Source organism: Narcine bancroftii, chromosome 4, assembly GCF_036971445.1.
Source record: "Narcine bancroftii isolate sNarBan1 chromosome 4, sNarBan1.hap1, whole genome shotgun sequence".
NCBI lineage: Eukaryota > Metazoa > Chordata > Chondrichthyes > Torpediniformes > Narcinidae > Narcine > Narcine bancroftii.
The window spans coordinates 177,875,068-177,900,536 of NC_091472.1; positions in this window are offsets into that span (position 1 = coordinate 177,875,068).

The following is a 25,469-nucleotide window of genomic DNA, read 5'->3' on the forward strand; positions in this document are numbered from 1 at the left end:
TTAAAGGTTTGAACTAAAAGAAATAAGGTTTTAGGATCAAAAGGTAAATTATCAATTTTAACCCCATTATATAATAATCAGCTTATTCCTTTTTCAATGTTCAATAATCATTTAAAGAGATGGGGCTCTAAGGGTATAAAGACATTGCAGGATTGTTTTGAGGAAGGACAACTTCTTTCTTTTAATGATTTGATATATCTGAAAATTCTTTGTTTGTCTATCTTTGGTAAAAGATATTTATGGTAAAGAGATGATTTTACCTGTATTGACAAAATTTGGACCTTTGATTTCCTCTATACCAAAGAAGGATTATATTTCAGTTATGTATCAAGTGTTACAAGATAGTATGGATAAACCAGAATGGGAGAAATCTAAGCTTAAATGGGAAAATGATGTAACCTTTATTTTTCTGGAAGATAATTGGGCGGATATGTGTTATGATAGCGTAACTAAATTGACGAATATACGATATGGAATGGTTAATTATAATTTTTTGCATCAGTTATATTTAACTCCACAGAAATTAAAAAATATGGTTTTAGTAATTCGGATTCTAGTTTCAGATGTGGTTTATGTACTGGAACTTTTTTTACATGCTGTTTGTCTTGTGTTAAAGTACAACCATTTTGGGAAGGAATTAGGTTAGTTTTAGAAAAATTATATAATATTAAATTACCATTAGACCCATCCATTTTTTTATTTCGTTATATGGTTTCTTTAAAAGGATTAGGGTTGGATAAGTTTCAAATTGCATTTGTACGTTTAGTGTTGTCTGTTGCACAAAAATGTGTAGCTAGTACAGGGAAAGATAATATAGAGATTAGTATAATACGCTGGCATAATGAATTGAAAGCTTATATTATTATGGAATAAATTACATATAATTTGCATGATAATTATTCTTTTTTTGTTAATAAGTGGTTTCCTTATTTGGAATATATGCATTTAGATATACTTTGATTTATTGTAAACACTTTCCGTTTTTCTTTTTATTTATATTTTTGGCTCTCCTTCAGAGAGCTGGCTGATGGGGTGGGAGGGTGGGGTGGGGTTTTTGTTCTTTTTAAATCTACTTATATAAAATTGTTCTTATTGGATTGTATGTTTTTAAATGATTCTTTAAATAAATAAAGTTTTAAAAAATAGAGAGACTGAGATAACAAGCCAAACAAGAGGAGGGGAAGAACTAGGAAGAAGCCAAGAGGTGATAAGACACTGGAGAGATGAAGATGGAAAAGGTGAGACAGGTTGGGGAGGAGGTCACCACTAGATGGGTGGGTGAAGAGGAAGTGTTGGAATGGGCCAGAAGATGGGAACTGGAGAAGGACCAATAAAAACCATGGGTCTGGATCGGGGTATGGTTCCCTGGCTATTAGTTAACAAATTTCATATTGTCAAAGGACATTTCCACATCAAGACTGCCTGCTGCCTAACTATTGTAGGAAAGTACAGGTATTTTATCCCGAAGAACAAATTAGGTCCTTATTCCTGTTATACATGTGGTCATTGTCAACAATTTCCTTTAAATAACTGCATGTTGTTGCATATGTCTCTTGTTCAGTAGGAGGTTTACTTAACACAGCATAAAAAGAGGTTATTTGGTCTTCTGGGTTCATGTTAGCTCCAAGAAAATCTATACCATTAGTCCCATTCTCTCTCCCCCACCCCCTTTTCATTTCTATTCCCTGTTATATGCTTTGATTTTTGTTTGCCAGGGATATTTCAAGTGGGCAATTAGCCAACCAGCATGTTCCAGCGACGCAGGAGGAAGAGGGAACCAATGGTCTTGTAGGGAGAGCTGGCACCCTTCTCATAAAGTGTCCCCAAGTCAGGACTGAAGCCTATTTGTCAAGGTCAGGACTGAAGCTGGTTTTCTGGAAGCTGTCTGGCAGCAGCACTAACTACTGCCACTTGTCGGAATACAAGGAGATCTGGTGTTGGGTCTGAGACTGTTGGGATGCTCTTGCAGCAGCAGGCATTGGTTTGCTGGGCCAACTGGTCTGTTCAACCCCAAATGGAGTTGGGATTGAAAATACAATTCTGCATTTGCAAAAAATCTGAAATAAAAACTAGGATATGCTGGAAATCCTTTGTAGATTAGTCAGCATCTAAAAGAAAGAGGAAAATAAAAACATTAAATGTTTTGTCATATTATTGTCTGAACAGAGATAAGGATTCTACTGGAAGCGGATGAACATTTGTATAGCTATATAAAGTGGAAGAATAAGAACACTATTACAGAGTATAAGAGTCTCAATGCAAAAAAAGATTGATTCAGACCAAGTAAGGGTTACATGGTGGCATGGTTGAGAGGTTCATTCAAGTGCTATGGGGAAATCTGTCTTTAAGCCTATTGATGCATGAGTTCACAGTTAGGAGCCTGCTCCTGATGTGGGAAGGGTGTTTCTTCAGTATTTTGGCTGCCAGGTAATAGAAGGTGTCAATGGAGCCCAGGGAGGGGAGGGACCTTTGCGTTATGTTCTGAGCTGCATTCATTACTACCTGCAGCTTTTTCTGACCTTGAGCAGACCAACTCCCGTGCCACTCTGTGATGCATCTAGCAAGAATGCTTTTGATAGTGCACCTGGGGATGTTGTTGAGAGACGGTGGAGGGTGTGTGTGTGTGTGTGTGTGTGTGTGTGTGTGTGTGTGTGTGTGTGTGTGTGTGTGTGTGTGTGTGTGTGTGTGTGTGTGTGTGTGTGTGTGTGTGTGTGTGTGTGTGTGAGAGAGAGAGAGACACACGCATGCTGAATTTTCCTAGTCTTCTGAGAAAGTAGAAGCATTAGTGTGCTTTCTTGGCCATTGCATCAATGTGATTGGTTCAGGTCAGATCATTGAGGATGTTTATTTCTAACAATTTAAAGTTATCTACTCTTTCCACTTCAGCATGACTGATGTGGACAGGGGTGTGGTCTCTTACCCCTCTCCTTAAATATTCACCTTGTTGATGTTGAGAGAGAGGCTCCATTCACCTTGTCTTTCAATCTCTTTCCTGTATTCCTCCTCATCATTAATTGATATTTGGCTTACGACTGTGGTGTCGTCAGCAAATTTGAAGAGGGATTTCGAACGGTATTTGACTGCTCTGTTGTTTAAGCTCCTCGGTCTTTCATCAGAACGAGAAAGATAATGCTTTCTCTTTTCTCTATCCAATGAATGCATTTCATTGCTGCACACTTGAGGGAACAAAGTGCCCAGAATTAAATGGAGATTATTTACATAATCCCCTCTTCTATTCAAATGATAAACTTTTAACTCTATCAAATAAGATTTTGCACTCTTTCCAGAGTTCAGTCTTGTGTTCTATCAATTCTGTTGGCAGGCAGACATACAATCGTGAGGTTAGATGGAAATATTGGTTCTCAACTTCCCTCCCTAATGATAAGCCTTCAATTAAAAGAAAGTGGATAAAATGCCAGACTGGTTGTGACTTTAACCTAAGATGAGAATTGAAGACAAATCAAGTTTACTGTCAAGTGATTGTACAAGTCCAACCTAACGAAACAGCTTTATCCAGTCCACAGCGCAAAACGTGCAGACACAAAACTGGACACAACACCTATAGATGGATGGTATCTGGTAAAGGAAAAGCAAGTGGGGAGCACAGAAAAGGAATATTGCAAGGAGCTTCCAAAATGGAAGGGAGCATAAGCTTTCCTTGTGCTATAAATGGGATATTACTCTCTTATGGACTCAGGAGAAAAACAAAATGACCCCAAAGATCTTTGTTTCCTTCTCTGTCATTTTCACCTGGTGTAAAGCACACAGCATCTCATTTGGATCTGCTCATATTATTTGGGAGTTACAGATTCCAACATCCCCACAGATGAGGATGCACATGCTCAGAAGAAATGGTTTAAATTTAAGATAACTGGGTTCACCTGGGACATTTATATGATATCTTTTTTTCTAAATTTAGTTTCTCTTTCAGCCTACTATCATGGTGGATTTTTAGTTATTTTTATTTTTTTTAGGAAGTACCTGTTTAGCAGCAGCAAGAAAGAAATTTGGTGCTTACGCACAATGTATGTGACAATAAACTCATTACGATTATTATTACATTGGCGGATGTCACATAGCTGATTTTAGTTAACTCTTCCCCTCCCCCCAATACGCCTACATTTATTGGTGATTTGGATTAATTCCTCACAATGTTTACTGGCATGGTTCTAGATAAAATCAGATCTTTACTCGTTCATGACAACCAGCAAATAATCCATCAGCCGAGGTTTTTGATTTTTATTGAGATTGTCCTTCACTTTTGCGTGTTTATAGAAAGGTTTTCACATTCTGGAGTCATTCCAAAGTGCTTCATGGAAATTAATACCATTCATACTAAAAGCTACACCTCACTCTCATTTCTCTTTTGGTTTTGTGCTTCATTTTCCTCTTACTTAGACATAGGAGCATTGCTTCTTTATTTGCAGTTTGGGCAAACGAGAGGCTTTCTTACAGACCTTGGCCTGCTATGTTACCACCACATGTCTCCAGTCTCATGTCTTTTTACAAGTCAGCATGAATTGGCTCTTGATTTTACCAAAATGGATTAGAATGAGGCTTGGTCAGTGATAGCCATGAAGTCTGAGGCTGTCGATGCATAAATCACTCCGAGGATTTGAATATAAAATGTAAGAGAACATTTCTTCGCTGTGCTCTCTGCAGTGATACGTTTTGGATGAGACTTTGGATGTTTCTCCCAAATGGATATAAATGCTGGAGAAACTCAGCGGGTCAAACAGTGCCCTTTATATAGCAAAGATAAAATTACATAACCAACATTTCGGGCTTGAGCCCTTCATCAAGATTTGGAAAAATGTTGGCAGGTGCCCCAATAAAAGGATATGGGGGAGGCATGGTCATAAAGGCAGGAGGCAATAGGTGGAAAAGGAGGGAGGGCACGCCAGCGAGCAAGGGGAGGAGGGATGGCTAGATGAATAGAAAGGGAAGAGGATGGAGAGCTGAGAGGGGGAGGGAAGAGAGAGTAGGTTATCAGAAACTGGAAAAGCCGATGTTAATGCCATCTGGTTGGAGGGTGCCCAGATGGAAAATCAAGTGTTGCTCCTCCAATTCGTGGGTGGTCTTGGTGGGATTGGACATAAGGCCATGTGAGCATGGGAGCATGACGCAGAACTGAAATGGTTGGCCACTGAGAGTTTCCTTTAATTGGTGTGGACGAGCAAAGGTACTCAGCAAGGAGGTGGCTGCAGGGGATGCCACACTTGTGCCCAGACCTCCTCCCTTAACCTAGATTTGGGCCCCAAAAAAGTCTTTCACTTGTGTATCCGCAGGATTGATTTACTACATCCAGTGCTCCTTTTGTGGCCTTCTACATCGGAAAGACTGGGCGCAGACTGGGAGATCACTTCATTCAGTACCTTTGCTCTATCCGCACCAGTGATAGGGATCTCCCAGTGGCCAACCATTTCAGTTCTGGGTCACACTCCCATACATACATGCCTGTCCATGGCCTCATGTACTATCCCACCAAGACCACCCATAAATTGGAGGAGCAACACCTGATTTTCCATCTGGGCACTCTGCATTCGGATGGCATTAACATCGGCTTTTTCAATTTCTGCTAACCTGCTCTCCCTTCCCATCTCCCATCAGCTCTCCACCCCTTCCCTCTCTATTCACCTAGTCATAGCTCCTCCCCTTGCTCACCACTGTGCCCTCCCTCCCTTCTCCTCCTCTCATCTCCTGCCTTTGTGAACACACCTCCCCTTTAACTATTTTATTTGGACACCTCCCGACATTTTTCCATACCTTGATGAAGGGCTCAAGCCCGTAACGTCAGTTATGTAATTTTATCTTTGCTATATAAAGGGCTCTGTTTGACCTGCTGAGTTTCTCCAGCATTGTGTGTTTTTACTTTAACTATGGAGTCTGCACACTTTTGTATTTTACTTTTAGATATAAAGGATTCTGTGTTATTATTTTAAGAGTAGAATGGGAGTTCTGATTTCTTGTCAAGGTTTATTCTGCCAATCAACTGATTATCAGGTCATTTGTTGCTGCTTTGCCACTTGTGGGACTCAGGTGTGAACAAACTAGATTCTGTTTCTCCAACGTGCTACCCCTGAAACAGAGCAGCTCCTCCAGCATTATTGTGTGTTTTTACTATAATCACAGCATCTGCAGACGTTTGTGTTTCACCCTTTAGACAGAGGTCAGTTAAACAGTCGGTAAAAATATCAGAATGCGGCCGTCACTATTTTTTTTCCATTGCAATATATTTCTCTACTTGAAAGAATGAGCATATTTCAAACATGTGTATTTGAGGTCGAAGTGTTTGGACATGATCAAAACACACTCTCGGATTGCAAATCCTTTTTTTAAAATCAGTGAGTAAAGCATACTTGTGCCCTTGTGGATGATCCTGTATATTTTATGAATCAGCTCTGAGGAGACATTGGAGTTGTTTGCCTTCGAAAATGCAGATTCCTGAAGCAGAAACTGAAAAAGAAGGAAATGACGGAAGTGGTCACACTTCGGTTCCCTAAAAAAAGATTTTTTAATTAAAAAAAATGTCTACTTAAATACCATTAATTCTTGGCACCATTGAAATGTTGGCCATTGGTTTTCGATCTTCACAACAAAATCATCCCTCAAGAGTTTCTGAAATGATTTGTTACTCAAGATGTTTACGTCAGATATCCTTTCAAGTGGTGGTCATTGCAGAAAATACTGCAGTGCTCAGGGAGAAAGAAAGATTGTAATGCATGTGACATTCTTTGGTTAATACAACCACTTAAATAAACCATGGAAAAATTCCAAACATTTTGGATAGAGATCAGAAATGGTAATGGACACCTCACGGAGTTATTACAGCCCTTCATGCCTCAATCATGGACATGAAATAAACAGTTGAAAACCAAGCTGTCATTTGGTTTATTTTTCTTGTTTGGTTGCTGATACATACTTTTTCCAGAATATTTACTTTTGCGAGAAAGAAATTAATCTGCATTGTGGAACATTTGTTGTCCTTGCACTGCTTTTCCAGGTCTGCTGCAAGTAGATTTTCAAAGTATCTCCTACATATGTTCAGGAGTGATCCTGGAGCTAAAAGCTAAACAAAGACAGGAAATAAAATGAAACAAATTCAAATATGTACAATCAGTGAAATAGAAGCAACATTTCAGGTCATTGGTGACGAGCCTAATTCACACAAAAAGATCAGAAGTAATATTCTTTATTGTTCATGTTTCGAACTCAAATCGTGGGAGGATCAAGGGTCTCAGTACACTGATGACACAAGGGACTTGCTCATTAGAATGAGAGATCTTTTTGTTAATGTGATTTATTAGTCTAATTAATTGATAAGGAAAGATTGATCTGAGTATTGGCTGGGTTAACGTAAAGCTAATGTGATGATGTGATGTATTTGTGACTCGAACACCAGATGTGGAGTATTTTTTTCTCTGTGTGTGTGTGTGTGTGTGTGTGTGTGTGTAAAACCACATACACACACATATTCTTGCACAACAAAACATGGACACACAAATATATGCACACCAACTGGATCTGGAAGAAATCCAAGGGAAATATGAACTGAAAATCAAAATGCAGCTTCAAAAAACAAATGATTAGCCGAAAAGTAAAAGATGACATTTAGCAGAAGTAAAATGCGCTGGAGTTTTGTCACGTACACCCCAGAAAAGAAAACTGGTCACACAATTAACTCCTGGGGAAGTTTTAAATAGTGTAAGATGATACCTTGTTTGAAAATGCCATTTGCTTTGTCTCCAAATCTTATGGCTCGAGGATGGCAAGAGCAAATTCCACATCATGACAAAAGCATCCACATCAATTTCCAATCTATCAGCATGAGGCAGAAATTCTGGGAGAGAATCACATTGCTGCTTAGTATTAGGCTGCCACATTTCTTTGTGTTGGCTCAGATATTGCTTTTTTTTCTGACTATTAAAATTGGAACTGAGAGCATTGTTGAATTCTTTCCAATCATATGGGGTTTTTATTACAAAATTACAACACCCCTCGATTGTCTTTTTTTTAAAATTCATTCCCAAACCTTTAATTACTATTCCCCACTGACCACTTCCTCCCTCCATTTGATTCAATGCATTTTTGTGTAACAGGATACCTGGGGGAATGTGGGAAATTACTCAGAAGATGTGAATCAGTTGCCAGCTGCCTGCATACAAAATGTTTGACAGGTCATGAAAAGATTAAATCTAAATACTTTCCCATTTATCAATTGTTTTCAAACATATTTTAAATAATTTCTAAATCCAGTAATCCAGTAATTTCCCTCCACCAACACGTCATATTCCATTCTCATTCTTCAGAAAATGATACTATTTCATTAAAGACTATCAGTTAATTTATCCCTCATTAATGTGTATGGGGCCCAGAACATCCTCCCATCCCCCTCTCCGTCAAAGTAGGCTTACACAGGAATGGTCATCAAAGAGAGTGACTCCAACTAATAGCATCTCTTCCTCTCTCCTCTTTCCCTAAATCCAAGCAAATCCTTGGAATCCAGTTCAAACAAATTGCTTTGGTTTAACAATGCCTTGTCAGACCAATTAAGTAAATGCATTAATAGTCTCCCTCCTCAAATTCATTCATAAAAATAAATAGAGGTAACAAAACTGTGCATTTTCATTTACATTCTTAAATGTTCTGAAGAAGATGTTGAACAGTTGAATTCTGGGGTTGGTTCAATCGCTCAACTGGAAGAACTTCACTTTCTGGGCTGTTTGTGAGAAATTAGTGAAAAGAATGGGGCGTTGTGGTTAGCTGGAACACAGCCAGCGACTTGGCTTTGTAAGGAGTTTGTATATTCTCCCCTCGGATTTTCCCTGGGTGCTCCACTTTTATCCTACCCTACAAAACTTACGAGAGTTGGAAGTTGATTGGTATATATGGGTGGCATGGGCTTGGAGATTGGAAGGGCCCATTATCGTGCTGCACATCTAATTTAATTTAGAATTAGATTCCTTAATAGATAAATTTTTAACAAGTGATGTCTTGCAAATTAAGATAATATTTCAATATGCTTAAAAGCTTCTAGCAAACCGTTAAAGTCATTGAAATATTAACAAGTAAATTAAACAAATTATTCAAATCCCTTCAGTGTGCAACTGATTTGGTCAAAGCAAAAGCAGGGTGTTGGTTTTAATTCACTTCAAAGTGAAATCTTGAGCATCAAGATTACGTTTATCCATAGTAATGACTTTGGAATTTTTTTTGTACATCTCTTCACATTCTTTCCCTCTTCAATATTTCCATCAATAATTCTCTTTCTGTGTCAGCTGAGAGAGTTAATTCATGCCAGAGTAAAGTTGCTCATAGTTAAAAGGAAGAAGATATACGGTGGCTACAATTCCATTTAATGCACTCTTAAAAAAGAAAAGATCAACCTTGTAAAAGCCAGTAATAAAATTGGCCAACACACTGAAGAGGATATTGTCTACATGTTGAAGACATTTAACATAGACATGCCCAATTTGGAAAATATGAGGTTGGAGGTGTGGAATCTTAAATTATTTTGCAAGCCAAGATTTGTTTTGGCAGGAAAGAGCATCTAAAATTGTGTTGAAAAGAGCTAAGTCATTGACAATAACAAATTATATATCCAAAGATTTTCCATTTATATAACATCAGGAGTTAGATTTGGTTTCTACGTCATTGTTTGTCAAATTGTTTTATTATAATAGCAATATTTCCACACAATTTAAAAATAGAGGCAAAACAAATGTGCCCAATTCATTTTATTGGCAAAATTGTGTGTGGAATTAATGATGTGATTTGTATTTCTGGAATATATTTACATCTGTTACATGGCCAATTTGAGAGACCGTTTCGTGACAATGTACTGAAACAGTAATAAACTCCTTGCAAGTCATAAGCCTGCAGGAATGAGAAAAAAAGTAAAGGAAGCTTAAAGTTTCTCCATGTTTTGATGTTCTTTTGTAAACGAGGAGCAGGTGTATTGAAGCAATGGCATGTACAGGTGCCACACTTGCTGTGTTTGCTCTGGTCACATTTCTTGTTTGTCTTGAATATAGGAGTTGAAAGTCAGAATTCCATAAGTAAGTTTAACCAAAATAAAAGATAAAGAGGCATTTAAAAAAAAATATGCTCAGTAACAGGCTCTTCTGGCCGATGAGGCTTTGCTGCCCAATCACAGCCATTTAATCTTTAACTCCTGTACATTTTTGGCTGGTAAATAGATTTTAAAAAAAGGTCTTGGCTTTTTATGGGACTTTTCACTTCAGGGGCTATCCCAAGGTTGCTGCAGGCCTTTGAAATATGTCAAAAGTAGCAATGTCAGATGTGACAGAGTATATAGATATGTTTTTGGAAAATAAATTGGGAAAGGTTTGTTAGAGTAGGTTACATACAAACCCTTTAAAACAGATCTTATTTGAAATACTGGAGCTCTGCTAATGCTAGACATATCGGGGTCTCACAGCTTTTACAAGAGCTTTGAAGAGTGTACAAGAGACTTCACTAATGGATTGTTGTTTACAAAAGGCAACAGATGAAAGATCTTGGTGGAGCCACAGATTTTCTGGAAGGGAACTTGTTGTTCTTAGAGGGTCATGTGGTTTTGCAAGCAGAGAGAGTCAAACAGGCTTTCTCTCAGAGAGAGAGAGAGAGAGAGAGAGAGAGAGAGAGAGACACACACACACACACACACACACACACACACACACACACACACACACACACACACACACACACACACACACACACACACACACACACACACACACACACACACACACACGCAGATCACTTGTACAGTGTTACAGCCAGCAGAAGTAGATGGGACTGGAACAGGACAAGCTGGCAAGCTTATGGAAAGCCCATTTTGGAAGATGGCCTGGTCAAAGCCCTTGTGGTTCATGCAAGAGGAGAGGACTGGCTGTCTAATGTTTCATTTGGAATAAGAGAAACAAAAATGAACTCTGTGGTGACCTGAAAGAAAGTGGTTATCATCTGGAGAACCCTGAAGGGGCAAGTTTAGTCAGCAAGACACTGGAGTGGCTGATTACAAAGGATTCAGTTGTGGATGTCATCATACAACAAATGTCTCTCTGAAAACCGACAAGAACCTTCCTGAGCAGTAACCATTTCAAGCACCAAATCCTGGTGAACTTTATGAATGTTCAATTCTGTGCACAGCATAAGAATTGCCTGCAACCAGTGAACTTGGAGGAATGAGAAGTGAGATTGGACTGTGAACCAAAGAACTTTTCTAAATTTACATGCACATTACATACATGTGCACTTAGAATTAGAAGGGGGTTAAGTAAATTAAAGTTTGCTTCTACGTTTCATGTTTAAAGATAATTAAAAGCAACTCTTGCTTAAGTAACCATTTGTCTTGGTGAATATCTATTGCTGCTGTGGTTTGGGGTCCTCTGGGCTTGTAACATAGAAAATAAAAACTTAAAGCACAGGTATGATTTTTAAAAGCAACAGGCCATGTTGAGAATGCAGTTGGTATCTTGGTTTCAAAAGTAAAGGCATGAAATACAAAAGCAAGAAGATTATGACGAGTCATTATAATGCATTGGTGAGGTCTCAAATGGGATTGTGCATCCATTTCTGGGTCCAGTACTAGAGAAAGATATGCTGATCCTAGAAAAAAGATGATCTACCAATTTGTTCCAAGGATGAGATATTTCAGCTATAAGTTTAGATTGTACACAGAAGGGTGAAAGGACAGATTTGTGGAGAGCTGTTGCCATTAGTGAATGGTTCAATGATCAGGACAAGCAGATTTGGGTTAAAGATACAGGGGAATGTGACAGAAAATGATTTTACACAGAGAAGTCAAGAAATTTGATTCTCTTATGCCTTCTTAAATTGTGTAAATTGTATGCTAAATTGATGCCACGATAATTTCCAGGTGAAATGTTCTCTTTGTGCAATTTGCCTGGGCACATTTGTGCACGGTTCACTTCAACACTGCTGACCATCTCCTGAGGTCAATTTCACACTGAGTAATAGGTTTCCTCCTTTAACAATGTAAATTGGAACTTTTGGTGGAACTGATGACATCAAGACGACAAGGAGGAATGGGCTCTGCTATTTTGACGCGCTTGTGTCTTTTTGATGGGACAGCATTGGCGTGAGAACTCCTGGCTGGCTAGCATTATCACTAACTGAAAGCTGCATGAACATCTTCCAAAATTCTTCAGTGTTTTTTGCTGCTGAGGTATTCATTCCATGGGTGCGGCTGGGTGGTGACACTGTTGGCAAAACTCCATTAGCAACCCTTCCAACTGAGGCAATGAAGCATCAACAACAATCCCAGCAGCTGTGCCACCAATATCTATTTTCTCTGCACCCTGAAGGATGTTATTTGCTCCAAATGAGGGCCAAATTTCAATAGTACGCACAGAATAATTTGTAACAGTAAACTTAGTAGAATGTTTGGAAATCTTGGTTTTTCAATGATGTTGCTCTTATTCCATTTCGCCATCGAGTTGTGAAACCCTAGCCCTATGACAGTGTCCATTCTGTCCTGACCTGTTGACTGCCAGGTGGCTGAGCTTGGATTGATGGACTGCCGATCCACAAGAACCTTTTGACCTGCAGGGCCAGATGAAGCAGGCCATTTCTCAGGGGATCTGGCAATCAATAGTGTGCTGATCTGCTGCCACACACAGCACTTATTCAGTGTTTCAACCTCCAAACTTGGAGATGAGCAGAATGACAATCCCTAAATCATGGGTGGCTGATCCCTGCTTCTTTACAATCTCTGTATTGGAGGATTTAAACCATGTTTTTCACTTTTGCAGTCTTTGCTTCTGCAAGGCTGAGAACCTGCTTGTTTTTTAGAATCAGCAGACATAAGCTAAATTCCACCGAGGGGCCAGAGATGCAGTTATCTGAAGAAAGGACATCTGTGTCCCAAGAACATTTAATCTTCCTGCTTGTTTTGGTCACAGACTGTCAGAGGCCTAGCCTTGACGCAATGTTTTGGTCACAGACTGTTAGAGGCCTAGCCTTGATGCAAAATAAACTATTTATTGAAAGTGATAAGCTATGAGTAAGCAGCTTTTGCGTAATATAAGCCATCGTCCCGCTGATGAAGTGGGAGACTCTCCGAGAGGTGGCAACATCTCTCAGCAAGAAGAAGAACTTCTAGAGTCCAGCCAACATCCCGGTTGGGGGAGGTGGAGAAGCTGCTACCGGCACCCTGACAAACTACTACAAGTGTACGGTTGTTGCCTCGCCTCAGCAGTTGGGATCAGTCCAGACGTTGATAAGTATAATTGGGAAGGGTTTGCATATTGTAGTTTGATATCAGCTTTAGAATTTGTAATAAAGATTTGTATAAACTGAACTGCTCTTGGTGTGTGTGTGTGTGTGTGTGTGTGTGTGTGTGTGTGTGTGTGTGTGTGTGTGTGTGTGTGTGTGTGTGTGTGTGTGTGTGTATGTGTGTGTGTGTATGTGTGTGTGTGTGTGTGTGTGTGTGTGTGTGTGTGTGTGTGTGTGTGTCTATTTTCTTTTGGTAGCTCAAACACTGTGACCAATCTAAAACAAACAAAGTGAGAGGTACAAGTTTACCCAGGACAATTGGCATAGTCGGCAGGATTGGTCTCGAGATGTTTCACCGAAAGAAAGAGGTGAGGCCTGAGCAGTTCTTGATTCCGGGATGGACTTCCAAAGACGATGGGTTTGGCATGATGGCCAATATCCTGTCTTTGTTGGGACCACCCATTAGTTGGGATGAGAAGTTAGATTCATCAAGTGTGCCTCTGGGAGAGTGGGTTGCCATTCTCCTCTGAGAAAGTAAATTTCCTGTTTAAAAAGGAGACACTTATGGATGGTTTTTGGCTGCTGGCCATAGCCTTATGCTGCGCCGTTCAGCGTGAAGCAGAATTAGTTCAGCGAGAAGTAGAATCTCAGCAAGAAGAAGAACTTCTAGAGTCCAGTCAACGTCTCGGTCGGGGAGGTGGGGAAGCTGCTACTGGCGCCCCGACAACCTACTACAAGTGTGCGGTTGTTGCCTCACTTCGGCAGTTGGGACCAGTCCAGGCGTTGATAAGTATAATTGGGAAGGGCTTGCATATTGTAGTTTGATATCAGCTTTAGAATTTGTAATAAAGATTTGTATAAACTGAACTGCTCTTGGTGTGTGTGTGTGTGTGTGTGTGTGTGTGTGTGTGTGTGTGTGTGTGTGTGTGTGTGTGTGTGTGTGTGTGTGTGTGTGTGTGTGTGTGTGTGTCTATTTTCTTTTGGTAGCTCAAACACTGTGACCAATCTAAAACAAACAAAGTGAGAGGTACAAGTTTACCCAGGACAATTGGCATAGTCGGCAGGATTGGTCTCGAGATGTTTCACCGAAAGAAAGAGGTGAGGCCTGAGCAGTTCTTGATTCCGGGATGGACTTCCAAAGACGATGGGTTTGGCATGATGGCCAATATCCTGTCTTTGTTGGGACCACCCATTAGTTGGGATGAGAAGTTAGATTCATCAAGTGTGCCTCTGGGAGAGTGGGTTGCCATTCTCCTCTGAGAAAGTAAATTTCCTGTTTAAAAAGGAGACACTTATGGATGGTTTTTGGCTGCTGGCCATAGCCTTATGCTGCGCCGTTCAGCGTGAAGCAGAATTAGTTCAGCGAGAAGTAGAATCTCAGCAAGAAGAAGAACTTCTAGAGTCCAGTCAACGTCTCGGTCGGGGAGGTGGGGAAGCTGCTACTGGCGCCCCGACAACCTACTACAAGTGTGCGGTTGTTGCCTCACTTCGGCAGTTGGGACCAGTCCAGGCGTTGATAAGTATAATTGGGAAGGGCTTGCATATTGTAGTTTGATATCAGCTTTAGAATTTGTAATAAAGATTTGTATAAACTGAACTGCTCTTGGTGTGTGTGTGTGTGTGTGTGTGTGTGTGTGTGTGTGTGTGTGTGTGTGTGTGTGTGTGTGTGTGTGTGTGTGTGTGTGTGTGTGTGTGTGTCTATTTTCTTTTGGTAGCTCAAACACTGTAACCAATCTAAAACAAACAAAGTGAGAGGTACAAGTTTACCCAGGACAATTGGCGTAGTCGGCAGAATTGGTCTCGAGATGTTTCACCGAAAGAAAGAGGTGAGGCCTGAGCAGTTCTTGATTCCGGGATGGACTTCCAAAGATGATGGGTTTGGCATGTTGGCCAATACGCTGTCTTTGTTGGGACCACCCTTTAGTTGGGATGAGAAGTTAAATTCATCAAGTGTGCCTCTGGGAGAGCGGTTGCCATTCTCCTTTGAGAAATTAAAATTCCTGTTTAAAAAGGGGACGCTGATGGATGGTTTTTTGGCTGCTGGCCATAGCCTTACGCTCTGCCGTTCAGCGTGAAGCAGAATTAGTTCAGCAAGAAGTAGAATCACAGCAAGAAGAAGAACTTCTAGAGTCTAGCCAACGTCTCGGTCGGGGAGGTGGAGAAGCTGCTACCGGCGTCCCGACTACCTACTACAAGTGTGCGGTCGTTGTCTCGCCTCAGCAGTTGGGACCAGTTCAGGCGTTGATAAGTATAATTGGGAAGGGCTTGCATATTGTACTTTGATATCAGCTTTAGAATTTGTAATAAAGATTTGTATAAACTGAACTGCTCTTGGTGTGTGTGTGTGTGTGTGTGTGTGTGTGTGTGTGTGTGTGTGTGTGTGTGTGTGTGTGTGTGTGTATTTTCTTTTGGTAGCTCAAACACTGTGACCAATCTAAAACAAACAAAGTGAGAGGTACAAGTTTACCCAGGACAATTGGCGTAGTCGGCAGGATTGGTCTCGAGATGTTTCACTGAAAGAAAGAGGTGAGGCCTGAGCAGTTCTTGATTCCGGGATGGACTTCCAAAGACGATTGGTTTGGCATGTTGGCCAATACGCTGTCTTTGTTGGGACCACCCTTTAGTTGGGATGAGAAGTTAAATTCATCAAGTGTGCCTCTGGGAGGGCGGGTTGCCATTCTCCTTTGAGAAATTAAATTTCCTGTTTAAAAAGGGGACGCTGATGGATGGTTTTTTGGCTGCTGGCCATAGCCTTACGCTCTGCCGTTCAGCGTGAAGCAGAATTAATTCAGCAAGAAGTAGAATCTCAGCAAGAAGAAGAACTTCTAGAGTCTAGCCAACGTCTCGGTCGGGGAGGTGGAGAAGCTGCTACCGGCGTCCCGACAACCTACTACAAGTGTGCGGTTGTTGCCTCGCTTCGGCAGTTGGGACCAATCCAGGCGTTGATAAGTATAATTGGGAAGGGCTTGCATATTGTAGTTTGATATCAGCTTTAGAATTAGTAATAAAGATTTGTATAAACTGAACTGCTCTTGGTGTGTGCGTGTGTGTGTGTGTGTGTGTGTGTGTGTGTGTGTGTGTGTGTGTGTGTGTGTGTGTGTGTGTGTGTGTGTGTGTGTGTGTGTGTGTGTGTGTGTGTGTCTATTTTCTTTTGGTAGCTCAAACACTGTGACCAATCTAAAACAAACAAAGTGAGAGGCACAAGTTTACCAAGGACAATTGGCGTAGTCAGCAGGATTGTTCTCGAGATGTTTCACCGAAAGAAAGAGGTGAGGCCTGAGCAGTTCTTGATTCCGGGATGGACTTCCAAAGATGATGGGTTTGGCATGTTGGCCAATACGCTGTCTTTGTTGGGACCACCCTTTAGTTGGGATGAGAAGTTAAATTCATCAAGTGTGCCTCTGGGAGAGCGGGTTGCCATTCTCCTTTGAGAAATTAAATTTCCTGTTTAAAAAGGGGACGCTGATGGATGGTTTTTTGGCTGCTGGCCATAGCCTTACGCTCCGCCGTTCAGCGTGAAGCAGAATTAGTTCAGCAAGAAGTAGAATCTCAGCAAGAAGAAGAACTTCTAGAGTCTAGCCAACGTCACGGTTGGGGAGGTGGAGAAGCTGCTACCGGCGTCCCGAAAACCTACTACAAGTGTGCGGTCGTTGTCTTGCCTCAGCAGTTGGGACCAGTCCAGGCGTTGATAAGTATAATTGGGAAGGGCTTGCATATTGTAGTTTGATATCAGCTTTAGAATTTGTAATAAAGATTTGTATAAACTGAACTGCTCTTGGTGTGTGTGTGTGTGTGTCTATTTTCTTTTGGTAGCTCAAACACTGTGACCAATCTAAAACAAACAAAGTGAGAGGTACAAGTTTACCCAGGACAATTGGCGTAGTCGGCAGGATTGGTCTCGAGATGTTTCACCGAAAGAAAGAGGTGAGGCCTGAGCAGTTCTTGATTCCGGGATGGACTTCCAAAGACGATGGGTTTGCCATGTTGGCCAATATCCTGTCTTTGTTGGGACCACCCATTAGTTGGGATGAGAAGTTAGATTCATCAAGTGTGCCTCTGGGAGTGTGGGTTGCCATTCTCCTCTGAGAAAGTAAATTTCCTGTGTAAAAAGTAGACGCTGATGGATGGTTTTTGGCTGCTGACCATAGCCTTATGCTGCGCCGTTCAGCATGAAGCAGAATTAGTTCAGCGAGAAGTAGAATCTCAGCAAGAAGAAGAACTTCTAGAGTCCAGCCAACGTCTCGGTCGGGGAGGTGGGGAAGCTGCTACCGGCGCCCTGATAACCTACTACAAGTGTGCGGTTGTTGCCTCGCTTAGGCAGTTGGGACCAGTCCAGGCGTTGATAAGTATAATTGGGAAGGGCTTGCATATTGTACTTTGATATCAGCTTTAGAATTTGTAATAAACATTTGTATAAACTGAACTGCTCTCGGCGTGTGTTTCTATTTTCTTTCGGTAGCTCAAACACTGTGACCAATCTAAAACAAACAAAGTGAGAGGTACAAGTTTACCCAGGACAATTGGCGTAGTCGGCAGGATTGGTCTCGAGATGTTTCACCGAAAGAAAGAGGTGAGGCCTGAGCAGTTCCTGATTCCGGGATGGACTTCCAAAGACGATGGGTTTGGCATGTTGGCCAATACGCTGTCTTTGTTGGGACCACCCTTTATTTGGGATGAGAAGTTAAATTCATCAAGTGTGCCTCTGGGAGAGCGGGTTGCCATTCTCCTTTGAGAAATTAAAATTCCTGTTTAAAAAGGGGACGCTGATGGATGGTTTTTTGGCTGCTGGCCATAGCCTTACGCTCTGCCGTTCAGCATGAAGCAGAATTAGTTCAGCAAGAAGTAGAATCTCAGCAAGAAGAACTTCTAGAGTCTAGCTAACGTCTCGGTCGGGGAGGTGGAGAAGCTGCTACCGGCGTCCCAAGTACCTACAACAAGTGTGCGGTCGTTGTCTCGCCTCAGCAGTTGGGACCAGTCCAGGCGTTGATAAGTATAATTGGGAAGGGCTTGCATATTGTAGTTTGATATCAGCTTTAGAATTTGTAATAAAGATTTGTATAAACTAAACTGCTCTTGGTGTGTGTGTGTGTGTGTGTGTGTGTGTGTGTGTGTGTGTGTGTGTGTGTGTGTGTGTGTGTGTGTGTGTGTGTGTGTGTGTGTGTGTGTGTGTGTGTGTGTGTGTGTGTGTGTCTATTTTCTTTTGGTAGCTCAAACACTGTGACCAATCTAAAACAAACAAAGTGAGAGGTACAAGTTTACCCAGGACAATTGGCGTAATCGGCAGGATTGGTCTCAAGATGTTTCACCGAAAGAAAGAGGTGAGGCCTGAGCAGTTCTTGATTCCGGGATGGACTTCCAAAGACGATGGGTTTGGCATGTTGGCCAATATCCTGTCTTTGTTGGGACCACCCATTAGTTGGGATGAGAAGTTAGATTCATCAAGTGTGCCGCTGGGAGAGCGGGTTGCCATTCTCCTTTGAGAAATTAAAATTCCTGTTTAAAAAGGGGATGCTGATGGATGGTTTTTTGGCTGCTGGCCATAGCCTTACGTTGTGCCGTTCAGCGTGAAGCAGAATTAGTTCAGCAAGAAGTAGAATCTCAGCAAGAAGAAGAACTTCTAGAGTCTAGCCAACGTCTCGGTCGGGGAGGTGGAGAAGCTGCTACCGGCGTCCCGACAACCTACTACAAGTGTGCGGTTGTTGCCTCACTTCGGCAGTTGGGACCAATCCATGCGTTGATAAGTATAATTGGGAAGGGCTTGCATATTGTAGTTTGATATCAGCTTTAGAATTTGTAATAAAGATTTGTATAAACTGAACTGCTCTTGGTGTGTGTGTGTGTGTGTGTGTCTATTTTCTTTTGGTAGCTCAAACACTGTGACCAATCTAAAACAAACAAAGTGAGAGGTACAAGTTTACCCAGGACAATTGGCGTAGTCGGCAGGATTGGTCTCGAGATGTTTCACCGAAAGAAAGAGGTGAGGCCTGAGCAGTTCTTGATTCCGGGATGGACTTCCAAAGACGATGGGTTTGGCATGTTGGCCAATACGCTGTCTTTGTTGGGACCACCCTTTGGTTGGGATGAGAAGTTAAATTCATCAAGTGTGCCTCTGGGAGAGCGGGTTGCCATTCTCTTTTGAGAAATTAAAATTCCTGTTTAAAAAGGGGATGCTGATGGATGGTTTTTTGGCTGCTGGCCATAGCCTTACGCTGTGCCGTTCAGCATGAAGCAGAATTAGTTCAGCAAGAAGTAGAATCTCAGCAAGAAGAAGAACTTCTAGAGTCTAGCCAACGTCTCGGTCGGGGAGGTGGAGAAGCTGCTACCGGCGTCCCGAAAACCTACTACAAGTGTGCGGTTGTTGTCTCGCCTCAGCAGTTGGGACCTGTCCGGCGTTGATAAGTATAATTGGGAAGGGCTTGCATATTGTAGTTTGATATCAGCTTTAGTATTTGTAATAAAGATTTGTATAAACTGAACTGCTCTTGGTGTGTGTGTGTGTGTGTGTGTGTGTGTGTCTATTTTCTTTTGGTAGCTCAAACACTGTGACCAATCTAAAACAAACAAAGTGAGAGGTACAAGTTTACCCAGGACAATTGGCGTAATCGGCAGGATTGGTCTCGAGATGTTTCACCGAAAGAAAGAGGTGAGGCCTGAGCAGTTCTTGATTCCGGGATGGACTTCCAAAGATGATGGGTTTGGCATGTTGGCCAATACGCTGTCTTTGTTGGGACCACCCTTTAGTTGGGATGAGAAGTTAAATTCATCAAGTGTGCCTCTGGGAGGGCGGGTTGCCATTCTCCTTTGAGAAATTAAATTTCCTGTTTAAAAAGGGGACGCTGATGGATGGTTTTTTGGCTGCTGGCCATAGCCTTACGCTCTGCCGTTCAGCGTGAAGCAGAATTAGTTCAGCAAGAAGTAGAATCTCAGCAAGAAGAAGAACTTCTAGAGTCTAGCCAACGTCTCGGTTGGGGAGGTGGAGAAGCTGCTACCGGCGTCCCGAAAACCTACTACAAGAGTGCGGTCGTTGTCTTGCCTCAGCAGTTGGGACCAGTCCAGGCGTTGATAAGTATAATTGGGAAGGGCTTGCATATTGTAGTTTGATATCAGCTTTAGAATTTGTAATAAAGATTTGTATAAACTGAACTGCTCTTGGTGTGTGTGTGTGTGTGTCTATTTTCTTTTGGTAGCTCAAACACTGTGACCAATCTAAAACAAACAAAGTGAGAGGTACAAGTTTACCCAGGACAATTGGCGTAATCGGCAGGATTGGTCTCGAGATGTTTCACCGAAAGAAAGAGGTGAGGCCTGAGCAGTTCTTGATTCCGGGATGGACTTCCAAAGATGATGGGTTTGGCATGTTGGCCAATACGCTGTCTTTGTTGGGACCACCCTTTAGTTGGGATGAGAAGTTAAATTCATCAAGTGTGCCTCTGGGAGGGCGGGTTGCCATTCTCCTTTGAGAAATTAAATTTCCTGTTTAAAAAGGGGACGCTGATGGATGGTTTTTTGGCTGCTGGCCATAGCCTTACGCTCTGCCGTTCAGCGTGAAGCAGAATTAGTTCAGCAAGAAGTAGAATCTCAGCAAGAAGAAGAACTTCTAGAGTCTAGCCAACGTCTCGGTTGGGGAGGTGGAGAAGCTGCTACCGGCGTCCCGAAAACCTACTACAAGAGTGCGGTCGTTGTCTTGCCTCAGCAGTTGGGACCAGTCCAGGCGTTGATAAGTATAATTGGGAAGGGCTTGCATATTGTAGTTTGATATCAGCTTTAGAATTTGTAATAAAGATTTGTATAAACTGAACTGCTCTTGGTGTGTGTGTGTGTGTGTCTATTTTCTTTTGGTAGCTCAAACACTGTGACCAATCTAAAACAAACAAAGTGAGAGGTACAAGTTTACCCAGGACAATTGGCGTAATCGGCAGGATTGGTCTCGAGATGTTTCACCGAAAGAAAGAGGTGAGGCCTGAGCAGTTCTTGATTCCGGGATGGACTTCCAAAGATGATGGGTTTGGCATGTTGGCCAATATCCTCTCTTTGTTGGGACCACCCATTAGTTGGGATGAGAAGTTAGATTCATCAAGTGTGCCTCTGGGAGAGTGGGTTGCCATTCTCCTCTGAGAAAGTAAATTTCCTGTTTAAAAAGGAGACGCTGATGGATGGTTTTTGGCTGCTGACCATAGCCTTATGCTGCGCTGTTCAGCATGAAGCAGAATTAGTTCAGCGAGAAGTAGAATCTCAGCAAGAAGAACTTCTAGAGTCCAGCCAACGTCTCGGTCGGGGAGGTGGGGAAGCTGCTACCGGCGCCCCGACAACCTACTACAAGTGTGCGGTTGTTGCCTCGCTTCGGCAGTTGGGACCAGTCCAGGCGTTGATAAGTATAATTGGGAAGGGCTTGCATATTGTACTTTGATATCAGCTTTAGAATTTGTAATAAACATTTGTATAAACTGAACTGCTCTCGGCGTGTGTTTCTATTTTCTTTCGGTAGCTCAAACACTGTGACTAATCTAAAACAAACAAAGTGAGAGGTACAAGTTTTCCCAGGATAATCTCCTTAGTCAACCTTCTGCTTGTTCACTTGCTCAGAAGACATTTCTGATCAGGCATCAATATAGGATGCCTGATCTGAAATGTCATCTGTTTCTTGGGACCCTTGATTCGGCCTCATCTGCCGAGTGCTTTAAAATTCTCTGGTTTTTGATTTGATTTCCCACATTGACCAATTTCAGATTTCAGTTTGAGAACTTATAATTGAAGTCGTTCAAATCAAAGCCTGACTCGAATTGTCTAGGGTGGTGCTGGGACATTACGTACAAATCTGGACTCCCTAACTTAGATAAACGTGATCAAGAGAGTTTATTGAAGGCCAGATTAATCCCAAAAATGAGAGGATTAACCTATAAGGAGAGGTTAAGCATAAGTGACCACTATTCTCTTGAATTTGGAGGAATGAGAGGTGATCTCATTGAAATATCTGGAATCTTTACAGAGGTTGATAGTGTAGTTGCGGGATAATACTTTCCCTTGTAGTGAAGTCGAGAACCAGGGGTCACAATCTTAACAAAAAAAAAGACATTTAGTTCTGAGATGATTAAAAAAACATTTTGGCTGATATGTGGGATTCACTACTCAGAAGTGATTTAGAAACCTCCTCGTATTCAAGTGTGATCAATACATTTGTGACAATGAAGAGAATCGAGGGACATGGGAATAGTGCTGAGGTAAGTGAACAGCTATGGCCTTATTGAAATAGGGGTACAGGACTTTCCTGCTTCTTCTTATTATGTCCTTGTGGCAATATATTCATTGCAAGTACAAAGTGAATTTATGGAAAACTCTGCTTTGAAGTGTGGAGTGGGCCAGAAGGACAGATTATTGGCAATAATGCTGATCTAATCGGGCTCAGCTCCACTTTCTTCCCTATTCCCCATAATAATGGGCTCCTAAATAAACCAAAATGTGAGCATGGCATTGAATACATTTAAAATTTCACTTTCACAATACTGAGGAAGAGAATTCCAAAGAATTCCTCTTCATCTCTACCTATCAGCCCTTGTTGTAGATTTTCCCACAAATGGAAGCATCTCCTCTGCATCCACATGTCCAACACCTTCAGTACCTTATGCAATAGACTTGTAAGTTCATCAAATCCCTTCTCGAAATCTAAATACATCAAATAGCTCCTCCTAATCTACCTTGTAATATCTTCAAAGAATTTGAATAAATGTGTCAAGAACAATTTCCTTTTCATATTCACTCTGCTTGTTTATGCTTTGATTATCTCAATGTCCTTCCAGCTCTGTCTCATTTTTCTAATAACTTCAAAATGACAAATGGTTTGTCCTTTTCTTTGCAGTTAGTGGAAATCTAAAAAATAAAATGGGAGGCTGGAAATAACTAACAGGTAATGTCGCAGCCATGCAGAGGAAAATACTGACTCAACATGACAACTTGATGATCTTCCATCAGAAATAGATTGTTCTGATGCAAACTGGTTGGCTGAACAGGTTGAATTAATTGCGTCCTGAGACAAATAATATTGGCAGTTGGAAGATGAGATGCTGTGGGGCAGACATTTCAACTGATGGCAACTGGACGAACAGGGTCGCCTGTGCAGACTGAATGAAGGTCTTCTGCAAGATGGTCACCCAATCTATGTTTGGTTTCTCTAGTATAAGGGAGACCACATCATGGTGACCAAACAAAATATTCTAAATCATGGCTTCAGCTTGAAGGGGTGATTAGGTTCAAGTTCGTTCATTAGCATCCTATTGCACAAGTGCAACCTGATGAAATTGTGTTCTCTGGACTCATTGAAAAAGATGCAGACATACAACCAGACATAACACGCACACAGACAAACAATACATATGGAGGAGAAGTATTTATATGTATATATGAATATTATTTATAAATATATATATATATATATATATATATATATATTTATATATATTTATATATCTGTCTGTATGTGTGTATGTGCGTGCGCGTATGTACATAGATGTGTATATGCACATATATATAAATGCACACACACACACACACACACACACACACACACACACACACACACACATGTATAAAAATGTTGTTTAGTAAATATTAGAGTCTCCAATGGTTAGCGTGAGCAGTTCCTTTCGACATTCCGCAGTCTCACTGCCTGCGGGAAGAAGCTAGTTATGTCCCTGAATAGTGAAAACAGAGAGATAAAAGGTCAGGGAATGCAATACAGTTGATGTCCAAAAATACAGATTGCTGGGGGATTGGGTCGCTCTGGATGTTTGTACTTTTAAAATTCAAATTTAAGGAGAAATAAAGAAGAGATGAACAGGTAAAATTTTGCTAGTTTATTTATTAGCAAATGCAGCATGCTTCATTTATCAAAATGAGCAGTATTAAAGAAAAATTAAAAAATAAAAAATCACTGTGCATCTGAGGTGATTACATACGCACGCACACAAAGGCCAGCCCCATTTTAAAAAAAGGTTGAGAGTTTTCAAAAAGTTCAGATGCTGGGGAGGTCTGGATTTCTGGCCTCTGGATTCTTGGACTTCTCCTGTCCCTGGGGTTTTACATGAAAATCCCACAAGAGATTTGTGCGCATTGGTGGAAATGGAAGAGTGGACTGAGGTACTGTGGAGGGAACAAAATCTCTTTGGGATCCTGTAAGGGGAGGAAATTCCTAGACATAGCCACACATCCACTTATTAACTTTAGAAAATAAGATAAGATCAATATTTACAGAGTATGATTATCAACAGAAGTTTTGTGATCATTATTGAGCATACAGTACATGGAACGACCCTGTGCCAATGTTAACCATGGCTCATTTGGCTCAGGAATTTTATCTCTGAGCAAATATTCAAATCTCACTCCAAGAACTCAAACAGTGAAATCCAAGCGCTGGTCTCTTCTGTTATTGGTCAGGAGAGGGCTGGTCTCTTCTGTTATTGGTCAGGGGAGCGCTGGTCTCTTCTGTTATTGGTCAGGGGAGGGCTGCTCTCTTCTGTTATTGGTCGGAGGAAGGCTGCTCTCTGTTCTATTGGTCGGAGGAGGGCTGCTCTCTTATTAATATTGAAGACAATGAGAGTTGCCATCTTTCAGATGAAATATTAAACTGAAGCTCTAGCTTGTTGATTCAAGCAAATTTCATTAGTACTTTGAAGGAAACTAGGAGACCTTGGTCAATATTGGTTCCTCAAATATTATTAGAAAGAAAATATCTGGTCACTGTTATCTTCCTGTTTGTGGTATTATGCATTCATAAATTGTCTGCCCTGTTACCTTCAGTACAGCAGTGACTACAGTTAAAAAAAAATTTTGGAGGTAAGCTGGGAAGAAGATAAGAAGTTCAATATAAACATGAGTATTTCTTTAATCTTTCTACATAGGGATGAAATTATAGGGCAGGAAATTTTGTTGAGATAGATCTGTCATGATATTTATAAAATGATGGAACAGGTTTGAGAGACCAAATGACCTGCTTCACAGGTGATTTCGTAGGTTCTTTTGTGTGCAGATTTTCTGAAATATCACTAACTCTTGAATGTTGCAAGATTAGGTTTTGCCATGTGTATGTAACAGTGAAGGATTCAGAAGTATGGGAAAATGTTATGGTCTGTTCAGTGATCGTAGCAAACATAACACAATATATTTTGGCAGTCTACACAGGCTTTCCTCTGTTGTCTCATACTGTGAGTGATACTGGGTTTAAAAATAATTTC